This window comes from Falco punctatus (genome assembly GCF_963210335.1).
Source record: "Falco punctatus genome assembly, chromosome: Z".
In the NCBI taxonomy this organism is placed as follows: domain Eukaryota; kingdom Metazoa; phylum Chordata; class Aves; order Falconiformes; family Falconidae; genus Falco; species Falco punctatus.
The window spans coordinates 63,415,724-63,431,207 of NC_137586.1; the positions used below are offsets into that span (position 1 = coordinate 63,415,724).

At 45.3% G+C, this 15,484-nt stretch overlaps 1 protein-coding gene across 4 annotated transcripts in view; it reads left to right on the forward strand.

Annotated features, from left to right (window-relative positions):
• LOC308056817 (uncharacterized protein) overlaps nt 1-15,484 on the forward strand; it is a gene marked incomplete at its 5' end in the record, with an annotated part of 365,182 nt that overhangs the window by 67,498 nt on the left and 282,200 nt on the right. The gene's annotated exons all lie outside the window — the stretch shown is intronic.

Below are 15,484 nucleotides of genomic sequence, written 5' to 3' on the forward strand. Positions count from 1 at the left end.
AATGTATATATAAGAAGCACTGTGAATAGAAAATATGGGCTGTTACCTCACCAGAATTTAATGGGCAGACCCGTGTGATTGTCTCACTCAGCCCTCCCTGCATTCAAACATAAAACTAACAGATAAAGCTCTTCTGAAATATTGTCAGCTATTAATGAAATGTTTTAAGGACTTCCCACAGACTGCTGAAAGATGCTTTACCAGAACCCACCACTCAAGTCTGTCATGCATTGAAATCAGGAGACTGAATCTACATTTACAGTCTTTATTTATACAATCTTTATGCAGACTTTACACAGTCTGCCAGTGAGAACATGTGCATCAGCTGCACTGGAAGGGACCTTATTGGTACTGGTAATTACTGATGCTGCAGTCATGTGCGAGGACCTGCTTGATGAATACGTGCTTCCCAGGGTAAAAGGGTCATACCATCTTCAGACATGACACAGAGCATATCACCTGTCACAGCAGAGCTGGATTATCTGGATGAACATGCTTTGATGAAATGTCAGCAAAAGTACAGTCTACAGCCCTGAAAATAGACGTTGGTGACCTTGCTATCATTAGAAACTGTTGATTGTTTTTAGAAATTGTAGCTCAGTGTTTTGCATTTGGTTTTACTTTATTACAGGTCATATACTAATCTATAAGAATTGTTATGTGGTGAGACCTTAAAAAGGAAAGATTATAAGGAGTATGTGACTCTGAAGCCTGTAAGACACTGCCTGCTGACACTTGTGCGTTAAAATGTTTCTTTTTTTTTTTTCTTGGCGTTTCAATACATCCAGGCCTCTCCTGAAAAGACGGGCACAATTTACCCCAGCATAACAAAAGATAAAACACTCTTCGCAAAGTACTTTTTTTTGGAAAAACTGGCTTCCACCAATCGGCATTGTAATCACAACTATAAAGGGCTGTAAGTGTATCTGCTGTAATGAGAGAGATGGTAATGCTGTCTCAGCCTTATAGTTAGAGGCACAGTGAGCATCTCAGGTAGCCCTGCAAAACAGAATGGCATTTGATTATGTGCTTGTCACGGCAGGAAGGTATTTGGATACTGCTTAACACCACTTGCAGCACAGATGCAGGTGATGATCAGAGAACAGAAATGGACAAACATAAAATTTGAGGTAATGTTCACATACTGCGTGAAATACCTGGTGAAAAACTGTTTTGACTGGTGGAGATGGTTACCGGACTGGAAAGGGTGGTGAGAAAAAATGACTTAATATAGCATTGAGGTACATATACATATTGAGCATATACAATGGGGTTTGTTAACTTCAGTGCTTGTGCATGTATTAATTAGTTCAGTTGATCTTACATTGTAGCCAATTAGTATGTTATAGAGCATAGCAAAAAGCAAGCAAGGACCAGAACAAAAATGCCGAATTTGTTAAGAGGCTAAGGAAGAAGAAAAGGAAGAATTGCTTGTACTAATGACTAAAAATGATTATAAAACCTAGAGGCAGGAAAGAATGATGGGCCAACATGGCCCACATGTTGGTCGATTCCAGGTTCCCACAAGTGGTGGACTGGGTGTCTGTGTCTGTGGCCATTCTAGCATGTCTTACCCTACACTGTAAGAGAAAGAGACCCTTATCTGAAGGTGTCTAAAACTAAGCTGTAAACAAATGAAGAAGAGAGAAAAGGGAATAAAATTATGTGTGGTAAAGCAAATGATTTTGGAAATGGAAATTGGGAGCAAGAAGCTTAAGGAGAAATTTGAAAGGTTTGCAGTGGTGAATGTGTGTGAGCAATTGCTCATGAAAGGACAGAATCTGCAGGGGATATTCAAATTGTAATTGCCCAGGCATGGAAGGCCCAACTACAAGAAAAGGTCAAACTGTCTGGAAGCAGAGATGTCAGTGACAGTAGGACTCCCTCTAGGGGGGTGAAGTTTCCCTTGGTGATAAGAATCAGCCTCAGTGCTGTCTTGTAGCTCTCCTGGAACAGGAGTGCTCAGGCGCCACCTCTGGTCAGCAGAGCAGGGCTGGTGGATGGTTCTAAGGCAGGGCTGAGGTGCCCCGTTCACATGATTGCTGCCTGGGAAAAGCATTTCCGAGTCCATCTGAAAAACCCAAAGGGAAATAAATACAGGAAGCCAGAAAGCATGTACTGGGGGTGTTTTATCACCAAAGCCAAGGAATGTCCAGGGGAAAGGAGACACCCCACAAACCCAGCAGACTGGGCAGTGACAGCAGCCCCAACCCTGCCCATCACAGCTCTTGCCCAAGCATGCTCTCAGGAGGGAGCTCCAAAGCCACCACTACAGCAAAGAGGGCAGCGACACTTCTGGATGTGGGGGAAGTGACCAGCTGGATAACCTCCACCGTGGGACACTGTGATGCCTAACGCTGCAGCCCTCCCTCTCCCTCCCTGGCCACCAGCTCCTACCGACAACGGGACACAGCACTGCCCTGGCATCACCTACACCATTTCAAGACCGTTGGATTTACCGCTCCACTCTCAAGTCCAAACACCTGCAGCTCTGGAAATGACAAGCAACAACCGCTATTCAGCAGCAGCTCCTTTGGCTGCTGCAGCATGCCAGCACACGGGCGCCAGGCTCTGATGTCACCGCCATTAGGCACAGCATCATGGAGACATTTGAGAACTTCCACTTAGTACCCGCAGCCAGCTGGTGCCAACTTGTTAGTGCTTGCTGTCTGGCCGGACCAAGCCCAACTGCCCAGAGAAATGCCTACAGCTAGGCACCACTTTGGTCTAACCCTGACAGCCGTCTCCAGGAGAAATATCATCTGCTTCTGCTCTGGACGAGCTTGTTGATTCGGCCGACTCAGCTTCTCCTGTCCCTTCAAGATGGGACGAAAGCGCACCTTGTGATGCTGATCTAGCATTCCTCAAGGATGAAAATCATTTCCAAGCATGCAGCCAGGGCCACAGCACCAACAGAATCCATTTTTCAGAGGAGACCTCTGGTGACGCTGATGACTTTGCATCCTTCGCCTTTCCAAAGCAGCTCTGGAAGATGCTCCAAAGCCACCCGTTTCAGTCCATTTGGTGGGTTGTTGATGGCACCTTTGCTGCCACTGATGAGGAAGCCTTCCAAAAGAAAGTGCTGGCACAGAAAGAACCTCGTAGAGTTTTTGAAACTGGCAGCATGAAAAGCTTCTTTTGTGAGCTCCACCTCTATGGATTTTGCAAAAGTGCCACACGACTAAAACCACTGACTCGCTTGGTGAATTTCTGGCAGAAGCAGCAGTACCTTCTGCTCATAGCAAGGTACATCACTTCGCCTGTGGGTGAACTGACTCTCATAGTAATTGTGGTGCCAAAGCTTCACCTTCCAGTAACATAAGCCTTGGCAACACAGAAGAGGAGGATAAGGGCAGGAAATCCTCAGAGATTCATTCCTTTCTCAGCGCACTTCTCAGGTGAAAACACAAGGGTGCTCATTCCTTAACAGAACCAGAGCATAACTTCTTGCTCAGCCTAAGCTTTAGGTTTCAAATGCCCAATAGACCTTTTCAGGACCCACGCTGGTCTTTTGCTGTTACAAGGCTCAGTTGTCCTGCCTTGGTGTTTCTCCACCTCCAAAGACTGGCAACCAACTCTTCTTCTTGCATATTTTAGTTACTCTTCTACTACAACCTCATCTTGAAGAGAGATGATCCCCACTCACTTGAGAGGTGCAAGAAAGAGTTGGCCACCAGAGGAGAGCAGCAGCTGCATTTCCACCGGTGCCAGCTCTGGAGGAAAACCACTCCAGAGGCAGCCCAGATGTGCAGCGTGGGGGTGCAGCCGCAGCTGCCAGACCTCGCGCCCCCTCCCTTTCCCTGCTACCGCAGCGCAGCCAGGCCCTGCCCGGCCCCCAGCAGCGGCTCCTGCCGCCCCCGCTCCTCCAGCCAGCCAGGGCACAGCTCCCACGGACAGCCGGGCACCTGCACAGAGGGCCGGGGTCTCCCGCCCTCCTGCCCCTGCACCGGGCGCAGCGGCTCTGCCGGCCCCGGGGCTGCCCCGCGGCCTCACCTCGGGCACCTGGGGCTCCCGTGGCTGTCCACGCTGGCAGCAGCCCCTGCTCTGGCCGTGCCAGGGCCACCGAACGCCCACTCCCCAGCCACCCCTCGCTGCCCAGTTGCACTGTAAGCCATACTCTGCAGGTGCAGGCTTTAGGAAGTAGCCTTCCCCCGTCCCTCTCCCCTGCCTCCAACACAAAGATAAGAATTCTGGGCTTCCAGCTGCATTTATGCCTAGTTATCTAATGGATAATCATATAGGCCCACAGTAGTTTTCCTCTTGAGCAACTTTAAGAAAAAAATACAGAAACACCACAAAATTTGGAGCTTAATAAATAATAAAATTTTTTTTCAAAGAAGGTGAACTTAATAAAATTCAGACTCAGATATGTACACGTGCACTTCTTTGCATTGATTTCTGAGCCATGCAAATGATAGATTCCAACAAGCATGTTGTGACTCCTACTACCAACATTTCATTAACCCACACTATGCTGCCAGTAGTCAACTCATTTTTTCATAAATCTGCCTAGTTTAATTTGCAATAGCATTACAAGTGGAAGTCCAATAGTTAAGTGTGCCAGGTATGAGTGTTTTCAGTGCAATTGGGTCATGATCCTGATGACAGTGAAAGCAAAGAGAAAGAATTTAAAAAATGATCAGTTTCAGAAAAGAAGGGTGGAGGGGGATGGGTAGAGGGCCTGTGTAGGCACCTGATGGCCAGCCAAGGCCAACCCACCACATCATTCATGCCTAAGTCTTAGCGAGTAAGTACCTGAGCATTTCCTGCCCTTATCCTCCTCTTCTGTGTTGCCAAGGCTTATGTTACTGGAAGGTGAAGCTTTGGCACCACAATTACTATGAGAGTCAGTTCACCCACAGGCGAAGTGATGTACCTTGCTATGAGCAGAAGGTACTGCTGCTTCTGCCAGAAATTCACCAAGCGAGTCAGTGGTTTTAGTCGTGTGGCACTTTTGCAAAATCCATAGAGGTGGAGCTCACAAAAGAAGCTTTTCATGCTGCCAGTTTCAAAAACTCTACGAGGTTCTTTCTGTGCCAGCACTTTCTTTTGGAAGGCTTCCTCATCAGTGGCAGCAAAGGTGCCATCAACAACCCACCAAATGGACTGAAACGGGTGGCTTTGGAGCATCTTCCAGAGCTGCTTTGGAAAGGCGAAGGATGCAAAGTCATCAGCGTCACCAGAGGTCTCCTCTGAAAAATGGATTCTGTTGGTGCTGTGGCCCTGGCTGCATGCTTGGAAATGATTTTCATCCTTGAGGAATGCTAGATCAGCATCACAAGGTGCGCTTTCGTCCCATCTTGAAGGGACAGGAGAAGCTGAGTCGGCCGAATCAACAAGCTCGTCCAGAGCAGAAGCAGATGATATTTCTCCTGGAGACGGCTGTCAGGGTTAGACCAAAGTGGTGCCTAGCTGTAGGCATTTCTCTGGGCAGTTGGGCTTGGTCCGGCCAGACAGCAAGCACTAACGAGTTGGCACCAGCTGGCTGCGGGTACTAAGTGGAAGTTCTCAAATGTCTCCATGATGCTGTGCCTAATGGCGGTGACATCAGAGCCTGGCGCCCGTGTGCTGGCATGCTGCAGCAGCCAAAGGAGCTGCTGCTGAATAGCGGTTGTTGCTTGTCATTTCCAGAGCTGCAGGTGTTTGGACTTGAGAGTGGAGCGGTAAATCCAACGGTCTTGAAATGGTGTAGGTGATGCCAGGGCAGTGCTGTGTCCCGTTGTCGGTAGGAGCTGGTGGCCAGGGAGGGAGAGGGAGGGCTGCAGCGTTAGGCATCACAGTGTCCCACGGTGGAGGTTATCCAGCTGGTCACTTCCCCCACATCCAGAAGTGTCGCTGCCCTCTTTGCTGTAGTGGTGGCTTTGGAGCTCCCTCCTGAGAGCATGCTTGGGCAAGAGCTGTGATGGGCAGGGTTGGGGCTGCTGTCACTGCCCAGCCTGCTGGGTTTGTGGGGTGTCTCCTTTCCTGCATTGGTACTTGGGCTTCAGATGCACGATGTGTTGTGGGGGGTGGCTGGGATGTGGGGACATTGTGGCCCTGGCGTGGCTAGAGCAAACACTGCTGCCAGCATGGAGAACCATGGGAAACCACAGGTGCTCTCAGTTTGGTAGGTCAGGCCTGGGGGCCTGTCGAGTGGCTCTTCCTGGCTGCAATAGCAGAAAGGCAGGAAAATCCAGCCCTCATGTGCAAGATGTCCAGTTCCTCCCCATTTCTTCACTCGCCTGAGAAGGGGTCTGTGATTTCAGTAGCCCTTCTCCTGTCCTGGGCAGTTTGTGTACCCAGGTGATGCTCCCAGATTTCAGCAGTCTCCCCATGGCTGCTTTGTAGGATCAGCTGGATGTAAAACACAGAAGTGCATTTTGCAAAGATGAATGGGAGATACGCAACCCCTGCCCCACATTCCTGGGCTCTTATGCTTTATTTTGAAACTGAACATTCAGAAAACAAGCCAACAGAATAAATTATGCCTTATGAACCTTTTGAATTAAACCATTTTTAGAGGAGAACCACATTAATGAAGTTTTTAATTTTGAACCTTTCACACATGCAGAAATACCCATACACTCTTTGCCAAAATTCTGAAGGTTTTTTCAATGGTCTGGCTGGTACTTCGTGATCTAATGCTGTATTGAAACTTACTACTTCATACTAATAATTTGATTGTAATAATAACCATATCAAGTATCAGTAGCTTTGAATTAATCTGACAGAGACTTGTGTCTGTATTATATTTTTTTATTACTTTCTGTGCAGTGTCTTTTTTGCTACATCATCTTTTCAAATGCTATTTTCAAATTAGTACTTTAACAACATACTCTTGGTTCAATAAAGTGACCATAAACCTTTCGTTTTGTGCTAGTTAGTTGGAAGGGAGTCCAAAGATATTGCAGGAAATTGAATATTTAAAATTGGATTCCAAATCGGGAAAACAACAGTTTGTTGCAAAAATACACAGGAGTCCTATTCCCTTGCATTTGTGAAGCACCCGTTCAAGTAATCTTGCATGGAATTCAAACTCTTTTAAGATGCAAGTTTCCATAAAAGCTGACGCAGTTGTTAATTTTGTTCAGAAAAAGATCTGTGTTCACATCATGCTTGGTATCTCTTTATTGAATAGCACAATTCTCAATTAGCAGGTATTGCATAATGGAAGACATTGAATAGTACTGACTCCTCTGTCTTGCTTTCTGGTGAGGCATCCCCTCTTCAGGAGTGGCTTGTGTCCCTTTCTTGAGGGTTGCAGGCAGATTCCTTGACTGCTTCCTGCAGGAAGGCTGCAGACACCTGAGAAACGGGTAGTGCGAAAGCTTGCTTTTTGTAGCTTACAGGTGTCTGGAATCAAAACTCCATGTAAACCGTCTTATTTCTGAAGAATTACTGCATGCCACCTATGGTAGCGTGCTAACAAACTTCGAGGTGGAGCAATTAAAAAGACAAGGTAACCTGATAAAAATGTATCAATGCTGAATCCTACAAATAGGTAGTGAGTGATAATGCGAGTTTTCGGGAAGGAATTGCCATTGTGATATGACATATTGGGAGGGCTTCTTATGTGTAATGATGATCAGTTACATCAAAGGATCTGTTCTGTAGAGTGAACTCTAGATGTATGTACTGGGTTTGCATGGCAAAATTTTTGGTGGCAGCGGGGCTACAGGGGTGGCTTCTGTGAGAAGATGCCAGAAGCTTCCCCCATGTCCAATGGAGCCAATGCCAGCTGGCTCCAAGATGGACCTGCTGCTGGCTGAGGCCCAGCCCATCAGCAACGGTGATAGCGCCTCTGAGATATAGGATTTAAGACCGGGGGGAAAACTGCCCACAACAGCAGCTGTGAGAGAGGAGTGGTAATATACGAGCGGAACAGCCCTGCAGCCCCCCAGGCCAGCGCCGCAAGGGGGGGTCCAGGGGCCGCAGCGGAGATTCCCCCCAGCCCGTGGTGAAGCCCACGGTGAGGCAGGCTGTGCCCCTCAGCCCGTGGAGGCACACGGTGGGGCAGGTACCACCTGCAGCCCATGGAGGCCCACGGTGGAGCAGATACCACCTGCAACCCATGGAAGACCCCACACCAGAGCAGGGCGATGCCTGAAGGAGGCTGTGACCCCATGGGAAGAAGCCCACGTTGGAGCAGAATCCTGGCAGGGCCTGTGGCCCCATGGAGAGGAGACCCCACACAGGAACAGATCTGCTGGCAGGGTTTGTGACCCCATGGGGGACCCATGCTGGAGCAGTCTGTTCCTGAAGGACTGCACCCCATGGAAGGGACCCACAGTGGAGCAGTGTGTGAAGAACTGCAACCTGTGGGAAAGACCCATGTTGGAGAAGTTCAGGAAGGACTCTCTCCCATGGAAAGGATCCTGAGCTGGAGGTGGGGAAGAGTGTGAGGAGGAAGGAGCAGCAGAGACAACATGTGATGAACTGACCTCAACCCTCATTCCCTGTCCCCCTGTGCCGCACAGTGGTTTGACAAAAAGACTGGGACTAGGGCTGAACCTAGGAGGAAGGGGAAGGTGTGATTGGAATGGTAATATATTAAACTAATTTCCCCAAGTCAAGTGTGTTTTGCTCGTGGTGGTAATTGCTGAGTGATCTCCCTGTCCTTATCTTGACCCACAAGCCTTTTGTTTTATATTCTCTCCCCTGTCCGGTTGAGGAGTGGAGTGACAGAGCAGCTTTGGTGGGCACCTGGCATTCAGCCAGGTCCAAACCATCATGGTGTTAATGTAGGAACTTGAAGAATTCAGTATTCTTGGCAAAAATTACACTTGGAGAAAAGATGATTTTACTGAGCAGGGGGAGTTGCAGCAAGATTGAAGTGGTTAAGCAGCTTTTTTTCTACTGCTTTACAAGATGTATCCAATAAAAGATTGGATGCTGAATAAAAACTCTGAAAAACAGTGGATGCTTGACAAAACAGCTAGAACTTGGCAGACAGTGGATTTGGTCCATTTCTGAAGGTTGATAGTGCCTGAAAAAATAGAAATTACTTAGAATTTGGCATACTACAGTGAAAGAAACTGTAGCGTATGAGCAGTGGAGATCCAAGCTGTTGTTCAGACAAAATGTATGGGCCCTTAAAATTAGTGGAAGGAGAAACATATCTTTACCTATAGGATAGAAGAAGCTTACATCACTATTTACATTTGTAAACCTCAGTAGAGTTTGCCATTTTGGCCAAAGATCATGAATGACAATACAACTGTTGCAAGGTTTCTTGCTATGTGTAACAGAGTCTTCCAGAAAACCTAGTGTATAATGCATTGAGCTGTTAACCCAGAGTAAATGGTGTGGTTGGGTTGTGTTATTTTACTATCAGCTGTACATTGTCTAGTGTCCTGAGAGAGCAATAGTCCTAACAATACTGAGGGAAGCCTTTGACACAAAAGGAAAGTTTATTTGGTTCCAGAGAACAATTTTATGACCTGTGAGACAAGCATGACTTGACTTTTCCAGGAAAATAGGGAATTGGGACAGATGTTACATGAAAAGACACTGGGCAAGAGAACACTTGTTACTGGATAAATATGTAAAAGCTGCAGACTTTCTTCTTTCTACAGAGAGAATACTTGTTAGACAAAGCCTGAGAACATCTTCATGTGGTAAAGAAGAATTAAGCCAGGACTGTGACAGAAATAGAAGTACAGAAGCTAAAAGGATCTAGATGGCTTTAGTTCTTAAAAAACCCGCAAACCAAACTAAACCCAAACACCACCACCCCCGACGCTGCCAGCAATGGAGTGGGTTCGCCAGCAGAGAATATTGCAGGGGGTTGGGAGTAGGCGATAGACTGCTTGTTACACGTGGACTCAAACCTGTTGAATTTACATTACCTACAAAGGAGAAATAACTGGGAGAGGGAGCCTAATGAATATTTGTTCTATTTTGGAAGCTTCATTGGGGTTCCAGGATGTACTGCAGGGGGAGAGGAGAAAGGAGAGGAAGAATCACACAACACATTTCTGTTGCAAAATCTTTTTCCCAAACCAGCTTGTTTTGTTTAAAAACTAAATTAAATCCCTTCAAGATGCAACTTGGATTGACTTGAGCATGAGAATAGAATCTGCGAGGTCTGAAGAGTCCATTGCCATCATGTCACATTGAAATATTTTCCTCTGGGAGCAGTAACACTGTTCTCTGTGATTACACCCTCAAGTCAAAGGCATGTTGCAAGGCATCTCAAGTTGTTTGAGTATTATTGATGAGTTTAGTAGGCTTGGTCATATGCATTTGGAATTATTTTGGGCTGGGAGAGAAATGCTGGGGAAATGTTCCTTTTTATAGTTCCTAACATGCAGTATAGAGGCTTATGCTATAAAGTTTGGGGGTAGTTGGACTGTTCCCAAGCACTAAAAAGGTGGTTTTGGAATACTATAACTGCCAGCAAGACATACTACACTTCCATGTATAAGTAAACTAGGACAGTCTCTCACAAAGTGCTCTTCCTACTGTATTTTTAACAGCCAGTACACTTGCACTGCATACTGAACAGCAATTACAAGAAAATAATAAACACTTTGGGTATAAGGTCCAAACTTTCAGAGGTTTGTGGAGATTGAATGATATGTAGACAGGAACACTTAATCACTGATGTAGCAGAGAGGGGTTTTAAAACTTAGGCAGATGAAATTTGTCCTTGAGAATTTAATTCACCTTGCACAAAGTCTTACTGGAATCTTAGTAAGTAATCAAACTCCTACAAACAAACACAAAACAAACTAAAAAGCAAAACCCAAACCCAAAACCTCCACTATTTGCATGCTACTTCTCCCCTGAGTATCCCAGTTCACAGATGTGCTGAGATTTCACAGCTAAACTTTAGTGAATGGAAACTGTTCTGAAAACTTAAAAGAATCACACTGTACTTTTGAAAAAGTTGTCATCCTTGTATTAACTTTGACTCTCGTGCTTTGATTTATCACTGATAAAAAAGCAAAGGAATCATAATGCCCCTTTACTTTCTGAGACATTTGTAAGAGAACACTAAGACAATGTGATGGGTGACAAACACTTCACTTTCATACAGAAATCAGTAAGAGAGTATTTAGGATAAAGTGTAAAGAATATACTAAATTGTGAGGCTGCATACAGGGTAAGAAGAACAACATGAAAATGCTGAGTACCCTCTATTCAGTGAGCATCAGCATCCTGGACTGGAATGAAAGAAATTTGATCGTGTAGTTAAGGCTACTACAATGCACAAGGGAGACAAAACTTACCTGCCTGAACCTCTTTGCTTATATCACAACTGATGTAAACAAAAGCACGTATACGGAACTGGAAGGATAGTTTCTTTTTTCAAGTCTCGAGTCCTCCTTGGCAAAGTCTTATGTAAGAGGATCTAGCTCTTTCCCTCTTTATGGATATTTTTGTCCAAGGGCACTATAAAAGACTCTTCTAGACAGTGGAAGAATCTGTTGAAGACTGCAGAAGGCTCTTTGGGTGTAGGAAAAGTGTGTATACCCAGTGTGTCCCCAGGAGAATAAACAAAGTTCTGAGTGCAAATTAGAAACAGATTAAGCTTGCCTGCAAGAGTTTAGTAAAGAAGAGATGATGAAATGGGGAAGGGATAGTGATGTCTCTTTGCCTAAACTGCCAGTAAGAACATCAGAGTGGTCCACAGCCCTCAAAACTTACGCATACATTATAGAAATATTTGTAGACAGTATCTCTTCCTGCATTATTTCTCTAAGTAAGGAAAGATAGCAGTAAAGGTAGGTGAAGAAAGAAGAGACATGGTGGTACTGAGGAAGGGATCTGGGATTCTAAGGGGGGTTGGTGTTGCTTTGTGGGGCACTTCTGTCTCCAGATGCTATGCCACATGTTAGGGGTATTAGCTACTCTGATGCTACAGCTTTTTAAGAATATCTCTACTTGTTTCAATTCCTTCTGAGAGCCTGTGGTACAGTTCAGTGAATAAGGATCACATGAACAAGATAATGCTGATGTCTACTGGAGAGTTTACAGCATGAATCCTGAAACGTTCTTAAGTGCAAAGGAAACAAGCACCATGCAGTTCAGTTTTCTTTAAGGTACTGCTAACCCCTTACTGGTAGTGGAAGCTTAGTTTTACTGCTGTCTGTCTTGTATGACATTGTTTTTGGTATAATGTTTTTACAATTACATGCTTTAATATCTACTCATCACTTTTGAGTTCATAGGCTGAAACACACTGAGGCTTTTACTGTAATTTAAAATAAGTTCACATGAAATTTTTGAAAACCTGTGATAGCTGAGAAGATAAAGGGAAACATTCTGATATGAAACATTCCAAACACAGTTAATTCTAAATTTAATTACTATTTCTTAAAAAAACCCACCAAATTTTGCCTTAAAATCTGTATGGAAGAAAATAATCTTAAAGGAAGGCTTAGTAATGTTAACCACATTTTCTATACATCTACATTTTATTGCTTATAGTTGCAAGAAAGGAATTTAAGCACTGAATTCTGGCTTGATTCTGACCACTGTTACAAAAATTTGGGCCTAGAGCACAACTTTCTCTAACAAGAAAACAGCCCCATTTCCCACTATATTGTTTCTGCTTGTATAGATGATCAGTTTGCTTCATGCTTCCTCAATTTAAGAGCAAAATATGTTGGGTATAAAGCATTTTTAAATTTCTGTTTTAAATATTTGGTCTGAATGGTTTAGGCAAAAGAAAAGAGCGGAGTTGAAGTTTCCCCAAGATCACAGTGTAGTTATGCCATCTACTGCCACAATTCTGGTATCACATTTGAATTGTCTGCCCAAGTCACAAATACCACCATCAGCAATGTATAGAGATAATCAAAGCAGAAGGCAGTGGCTTGACATGAAGAAGTGTTTATGCTTTAAATGATGTGTAGCTTTAAATGAGACAGTAAACATCAACAAGTTGTCTTCAGTTTCTTTAATCCCATTTTCCAGTGGTAAAGCTCACAAATACTAACGTAGAACTGGATTGTCACTTTCTTCCTTCTTGTGCTTCAGTTCCTGAAGGCAGAGGTAGTATCAGCTTTGCAAAGAATAGGTACCAAAAATTGGCAATCTAATGATATTTAAAGGGCGATGCGACAAAAACTTTGGTTGCAGGTCACTGACAATCAGAATAAAAGGGAAAAGAGGCCCGCCAGAAAGTATGTGGCGTCTATACTGTTGTGGTGGCTTTGACCATGGCAAGATGCCAGGTGACCACTAAGCTCCTCTGTCGTTCCCCTCCTCAGCAGGACAGGGGAGAGAAAATAAAACAAAAGGCTTGTGGGTTGAGGTAAGGACAGGGAGATCACTCAGCAGTTGTTGTCACGGGCAAAACAGGCTTGACCTGAGGAAATTAGTTTGATTTATTGCCAGTCAAATCAGAAGAGGGTAATGAGAAATAAAAACCTGAATCTTAAAACACCCTGCCCCCACCCTTCTCTTCTTCCCAGGCTCAACTTTATTCCAAATTTTCTCTGACCTCCCCTCAAGCAGCACACGGCGACTGGGAGTGGGGGTTGCAGTCAGTCCATCACACGTTGTCTCTGTTGCTCCTCCCTTCTCAGGAGGAGGACTCCTCACACTCTTCCCCTGCTCCAGCTCAGGATCCCTTCCATGAGAGACAGTTCTCCATGAACTTCTCCAACATGGGTCCTTCCCACGGGCTGCAGTTCTTCACACACTGCTCCACTGTGGGTCCCTTCCATGGGGTGCAGTCCTTCAGGAACAGACTGCTCCAGCATGGGTCCCCCATGGGGTCACAAACCCTGCCAGCAGATCTGTTCCTGTGTGGGGTCTCCTCTCCATGGGGCCACAGGCCCTGCCAGGATTCTGCTCCAACGTGGGCTTCTTCCCATGGGGTCACAGCCTCCTTCAGGCATCGCCCTGCTCTGGTGTGGGGTCTTCCATGGGTTGCAGGTGGTATCTGCTCCACCGTGGGCCTCCATGGGCTGCAGGTGGTACCTGCCCCACCGTGTGCCTCCACGGGCTGAGGGGCACAGCCTGCCTCACCGTGGGCTTCACCACGGGCTGGGGGGAATCTCCGCTGCGGCCCCTGGACCCCCCCTTGCGGCGCTGGCCTGGGGGGCTGCAGGGCTGTTCCGCTCGTATATTACCACTCCTCTCTCACAGCTGCTGTTGTGAGCAGTTTTCCCCCCGGTCTTAAATCCTATATCTCAGAGGCGCTATCACCGTTGCTGATGGGCTGGGCCTCAGCCAGCAGCAGGTCCATCTTGGAGCCAGCTGGCATTGGCTCCATTGGACATGGGGGAAGCTTCTGGCATCTTCTCACAGAAGCCACCCCTGTAGCCTCCCCCACTACCAAAACTTTGCCATGCAAACCTAGCACAACTGTAATTCACATAATTCAGATGTATTCTTCCTATAGGACATGCACTTACCTGTTTCTCCAGCTCCAGTTCTTTTTACTTGATTATTTGAATTAAGTTTTAATTCCATTAAAAAAATCAATGTGATGCTGCTTCTTCCTGTCTGTCGCAGACATTTGTTCGGTTTGCTGTCAAACAGGAATGGGTAGAGGACTGTCTTCCATTTCTAAAAGTCTTGGATGTCAAGACATTTTTGTTGGCATGTAAGGTAAAGCTTTCAAACTTTAAGATCACTATTGTACTGTTGACAATGGACCTTAAGAATTTATTGTAAAGTATGTATGATTTTTTTGCCACATCACTCTTCATCCCTCTAGACTGAGCAACTATAATTCCTTCAGCTTTTCCTGTTTTCCAGACCTCTGATTATTCTTGTTGCCTTTTCTAGCTGGTTCACATCCTTCTTGAATTAATACCCAGAATTGGGCATGACTTTCCAGCTGAGGGCAACTCCATGGCGTAGATGAGTGAAGAAATTCTCATGGGGGGTAAAACCTCTTCCCATATGCATTTGCCCTTGGATCACAAAATGTACCAGTTAACTCCTAGGTCTCTTTCTGTAGTGCAGCTGTATACAGTCATCTGTTATACTATGACTGTGCAGATGATTACCTCTAAATATAGAACTTTGCATCTGCTCTGAGTAGTGCCTAACCTCTGCTGTAGTCAGTAAGAATTCAGTTAATTAGGATTTTGAATTCTAATCCCGTCCTTCAAGTTAAGTCCCTTCCAGATCGGTATCACCTGTAAATTTATTAACCATACCTGTCATTTCTTTCACTCAAGTTAATAAAAAAATACTGAATAGTTCTGGGCTCGGGATAGACTCTTGTAAAACCTTACTCCATACCCTGTTCCAGTTTGTTGCTAACCTGCCAATAGTACTTTTGCTATCCACTTTTTCCTACATGCTTCTTTCTCTTAACTTGCTTTCTTACTTCTTACAAGAACATAATCTGAAACAGTTTTATAATTGAAGCTTAAAATCAAGGTGTTAACACTTAATATTTCTTCCCTGTTCAGTAGAATCGCTGTGTTAGACAAAGGGAGAAAGTGTGAATAGCTTGATACTACTCCATGGGGCACTTTCTGATTCCCTTTTTACCTTTGTTATGCTTAAACTTTCTTGTTCTCCTGTTTTCTAG